This window comes from Procambarus clarkii, chromosome 10 (assembly GCF_040958095.1).
Source record: "Procambarus clarkii isolate CNS0578487 chromosome 10, FALCON_Pclarkii_2.0, whole genome shotgun sequence".
Lineage (NCBI taxonomy): Eukaryota > Metazoa > Arthropoda > Malacostraca > Decapoda > Cambaridae > Procambarus > Procambarus clarkii.
The window spans coordinates 42503179-42508763 of NC_091159.1; positions in this window are offsets into that span (position 1 = coordinate 42503179).

Genomic DNA, 5585 nt, shown 5'->3' on the forward strand with positions numbered 1-5585 from the left:
TCTATCCATGGACCCCACGAGGGGTGGGTAGAGCAGTCTACCATGACCCCACGAGGGTGGGTAGAATAATCTACCAGTGAACCCCAAGAGTGGTGGGTAGATCATCTACCAGTGAACCCCCACGAAGGGTTGGGTAGAGTCATCTTACCAGTGACCCCACGAGGGGTGGGTAGATCATCTACGAGTGACCCCACGAGGGTGGGTAGATCATCTACCAGTGGACCCCACGAGGGATGGGTAGAATCATCTACCAGTGAACCCCACGAGGGTGGGTAGATCATCTACCAGTGACCCCACGAGGGTGGGATAGAGTCATCGTACCATGACCCCACGAGGGTGGGTAGATCATTCTACCAAGGACCCCATCGAGGGTGGGTTAGATTCATCTACTCATGAACCCACAGGGTGGGTAGATCATCCCCATGACCCCGAGGGTGGATAGAGCATTCGTACCAGTGCCTCCACGAGCGGGTGGGTAGAGCATCGACCAGTGACCCCACGAGGGTGGATAGAGCCATCGTAACCATGACCCCACGAGGGTGGGTAGAGCCTCGTCCATGACCCCACGAGGGTGGGTAGATCATCTACCATGACCCCACGAGGGTGGGTAGAGCCTCTACCAGGACCCCACGAGGGTGGGTAGATCATCTACCATGACCCCACGAGGGTGGGTAGATCATCTACCATGACCCCACGAGGGTGGGTAGATCATCTACCATGACCCCACGAGGGTGGGTAGATCATCTACCATGACCCCACGAGGGTGGGTAGATCATCTACCATGACCCCACGAGGGTGGGTAGATCATCTACCATGACCCCACGAGGGTGGGTAGATCATCTACCATGACCCCACGAGGGTGGGTAGATCATCTACCATGACCCCACGAGGGTGGGTAGATCATCTACCATGACCCCACGAGGGTGGGTAGATCATCTACCATGACCCCACGAGGGTGGGTAGATCATCTACCGTGACCCCACGAGGGTGGGTAGATCATCTACCATGACCCCACGAGGGTGGGTAGATCATCTACCATGACCCCACGAGGGTGGGTAGATCATCTACCGTGACCCCACGAGGGTGGGTAGATCATCTACCGTGACCCCACGAGGGTGGGTAGATCATCTACCGTGACCCACGAGGGTGGGTAGATCATCTACCTGACCCCACGAGGGTGGGTAGATCATCTACCGTGACCCCACGAGGGTGGGTAGATCATCTACCGTGACCCCACGAGGGTGGATAGAGCCTCGTCCATGACCCCACGAGGGTGGGTAGATCATCTACCGTGACCCCACGAGGGTGGGTAGATCATCTACCGTGACCCCACGAGGGTGGGTAGATCATCTACCGTGACCCCACGAGGGTGGATAGAGCCTCGTCCATGACCCCACGAGGGTGGGTAGAGCCTCTACCATGACCCCACGAGGGTGGGTAGATCATCTACCATGACCCCACGAGGGTGGGTAGATCATCTACCATGACCCCACGAGGGTGGGTAGATCATCTACCATGACCCCACGAGGGTGGGTAGATCATCTACCATGACCCCACGAGGGTGGGTAGATCATCTACCATGACCCCACGAGGGTGGGTTGATCATCTACCATGACCCCACGAGGGTGGGTAGATCATCTACCATGACCCCACGAGGGTGGGTAGATCATCTACCATGACCCCACGAGGGTGGGTAGATCATCTACCATGACCCCACGAGGGTGGGTAGATCATCTACCATGACCCCACGAGGGTGGGTAGATCATCTACCATGACCCCACGAGGGTGGGTAGATCATCTACCATGACCCCACGAGGGTGGGTAGATCATCTACCATGACCCCACGAGGGTGGGTAGATCATCTACCATGACCCCACGAGGGTGGGTAGAGCCTCTACCATGACCCCACGAGGGTGGGTAGATCATCTACCATGACCCCACGAGGGTGGGTAGATCATCTACCATGACCCCACGAGGGTGGGTAGAGCCTCTACCATGACCCCACGAGGGTGGGTAGATCATCTACCATGACCCCACGAGGGTGGGTAGAGCCTCTACCATGACCCCACGAGGGTGGGTAGATCATCTACCATGACCCCACGAGGGTGGGTAGATCATCTACCATGACCCCACGAGGGTGGGTAGATCATCTACCGTGACCCCACGAGGGTGGGTAGATCATCTACCATGACCCCACGAGGGTGGGTAGATCATCTACCATGACCCCACGAGGGTGGGTAGATAATCTACCGTGACCCCACGAGGGTGGGTAGATCATCTACCGTGACCCCACGAGGGTGGGTAGATCATCTACCGTGACCCCACGAGGGTGGGTAGATCATCTACCGTGACCCCACGAGGGTGGGTAGATCATCTACCGTGACCCCACGAGGGTGGGTAGATCATCTACCGTGACCCCACGAGGGTGGGTAGATCATCTACCGTGACCCCACGAGGGTGGATAGAGCCTCGTCCATGACCCCACGAGGGTGGGTAGATCATCTACCGTGACCCCACGAGGGTGGGTAGATCATCTACCGTGACCCCACGAGGGTGGATAGAGCCTCGTCCATGACCCCACGAGGGTGGGTAGAGCCTCTACCATGACCCCACGAGGGTGGGTAGATCATCTACCATGACCCCACGAGGGTGGGTAGATCATCTACCATGACCCCACGAGGGTGGGTAGATCATCTACCATGACCCCACGAGGGTGGGTAGATCATCTACCATGACCCCACGAGGGTGGGTAGATCATCTACCATGACCCCACGAGGGTGGGTAGAGCCTCTACCATGACCCCACGAGGGTGGGTAGATCATCTACCATGACCCCACGAGGGTGGGTAGATCATCTACCGTGACCCCACAAGGGTGGGTAGATCATCTACCGTGACACCACGAGGGTGGGTAGATCATCTACCGTGACCCCACGAGGGTGGGTAGATCATCTACCGTGACCCCACGAGGGTGGGTAGATCATCTACCGTGACCCCACGAGGGTGGATAGAGCCTCGTCCATGACCCCACGAGGGTGGGTAGATCATCTACCGTGACCCCACGAGGGTGGGTAGATCATCTACCGTGACCCCACGAGGGTGGATAGAGCCTCGTCCATGACCCCACGAGGGTGGGTAGATCATCTACCGTGACCCCACGAGGGTGGGTAGATCATCTACCGTGACCCCACGAGGGTGGATAGAGCCTCGTCCATGACCCCACGAGGGTGGGTAGAGCCTCTACCATGACCCCACGAGGGTGGGTAGATCATCTACCATGACCCCACGAGGGTGGGTAGATCATCTACCATGACCCCACGAGGGTGGGTAGATCATCTACCATGACCCCACGAGGGTGGGTAGATCATCTACCGTGACCCCACAAGGGTGGGTAGATCATCTACCGTGACACCACGAGGGTGGGTAGATCATCTACCGTGACCCCACGAGGGTGGATAGAGCCTCGTCCATGACCCCACGAGGGTGGGTAGATCATCTACCATGACCCCACGAGGGTGGGTAGATCATCTACCATGACCCCACGAGGGTGGGTAGATCATCTACCGTGACCCCACAAGGGTGGGTAGATCATCTACCGTGACACCACGAGGGTGGGTAGATCATCTACCATGACCCCACGAGGGTGGGTAGATCATCTACCATGACCCCACGAGGGTGGGTAGACCATCTACCGTGACCCCACGAGGGTGGGTAGATCATCTACCGTGACCCCACGAGGGTGGATAGAGCCTCGTCCATGACCCCACGAGGGTGGGTAGAGCCTCTACCATGACCCCACGAGGGTGGGTAGAGCCTCTACCATGACCCCACGAGGGTGGATAGAGCCTCGTCCATGACCCCACGAGGGTGGGTAGAGCCTCTACCATGACCCCACGAGGGTAGGTAGAGCCTCTACCATGACCCCACGAGGGTGGATAGAGCCTCTACCATGACCCCACGAGGGTGGGTAGATCATCTACTATTGCCTCGGGGGGGGGGGGGGCCTCGTAGCCTGGTGGATAGCGCGCAGGACTCGTAATTCTGTGGCGCGGGTTCGATTCCCGCACGAGGCAGAAACAAATGGGCAAAGTTTCTTTCACCCTAAATGCCCCTGTTACCTAGCAGTAAATAGGTGCCTGGGAGTTAGTCAGCTGTCACGGGCTGCTTCCTGGGGGTGGAGGCCTGGTCGAGGACCGGGCCGCGGGGACACTAAAGCCCCGAAATCATCTCAAGATAACCTCAAGAAACCCCACGAGGGTGGGTATATATATAGATCATCTACCATGACCCCGCGAGGGTGGGTAGATCATCTACCGTGACACCACGAGGGTGGGTAGATCATCTACCATGACCCACGAGGGTGGGTAGATCATCTACCTGACCCCACGAGGGTGGGTAGATAATCTACCATGGCCCCACGAGGGTGGGTAGATCATCTACCATGACCCCACGAGGGTGGGTAGATCATCTACCATGACCTCACGAGGGTGGGTAGATCATCTATCATGACCCCACGAGGGTGGGTAGAGCCTCTACCATGACCCCCACGAGGGTGGGTAGATCATCTACCATGGCCCCACGAGGGTGGGTAGAGCCTCTACCATGGCCCCACGAGGGTGGGTAGATCATCTACCGTGACCCCACGAGGGTGGGTAGATCATCTACCGTGACCCCACCCGATCCTTCCCGGGAAGATGATCCACGACTTCATGAATTCTTTTCAGAGTTTATGAAATTCCTTGAACAGTCCACGGATGCGACCCTGAGTCTGTCTCGACACTGTTATTGCACACATCTTCTTCTCCTTCACCTCCTTCCTTCTTCTTAGTATTATTGTTGACAAAATCAGTAGAAGTGAGGAGGATTCGAACTTAGGCTCTGGGTAATCCCAAGCAATCGCCTTAGACCACTACACCACGACATGGTCAAGTGCATTGCAACCTGTGGGATTCCACTGAATCCTCTAGGGTTCCTTGCCACCCCCCCCCCTCCCTCATGCACTCCGGCTTGTAGTCCTGAAGTTCACCTCCGAAGCTTCTCTTTATATGCACAAAACAATCACATTAACGTGATGCATCAATGAGAAAATTATTAATTTTCTCACTGATACATCACGTTACTGTGATTTCTGAGCCCGTCCTCTGAGCAGATCCATTACCACGAGTAACCGCACCCTCCTTCACACCACCTCGATAGTTATCTAGATATATGTCATGGTCTGAAGGCATATTACGGGTCCAGTAATAGTCTACATGTAAACTGTCCCATGAGCCTTTGTCATGTAACAAGAGAACAGTACATAGTAGAATAACATGAACATCATAACAGCATGAACACGGCACAGGCGCTTCGCCAGACAATGTTAAAGTTACACCTCAGTAGAAGTTAACCATTTGGGACAGGTCAACGGTCACTGAGTCACGAGGAGGTCAGAGTTGATGCCACCATGATAATCTACAGAGATTAACCCTCCACATGAAATGTAAACCCTCAGGTTCAGCTGGGGAGCAGATCTCAGCCAGACAGTAGAGCAGGAGAAGCCCCAGGAGGACGGTGTGGGTGGACCCCGGGAGAGAACATAATCTCG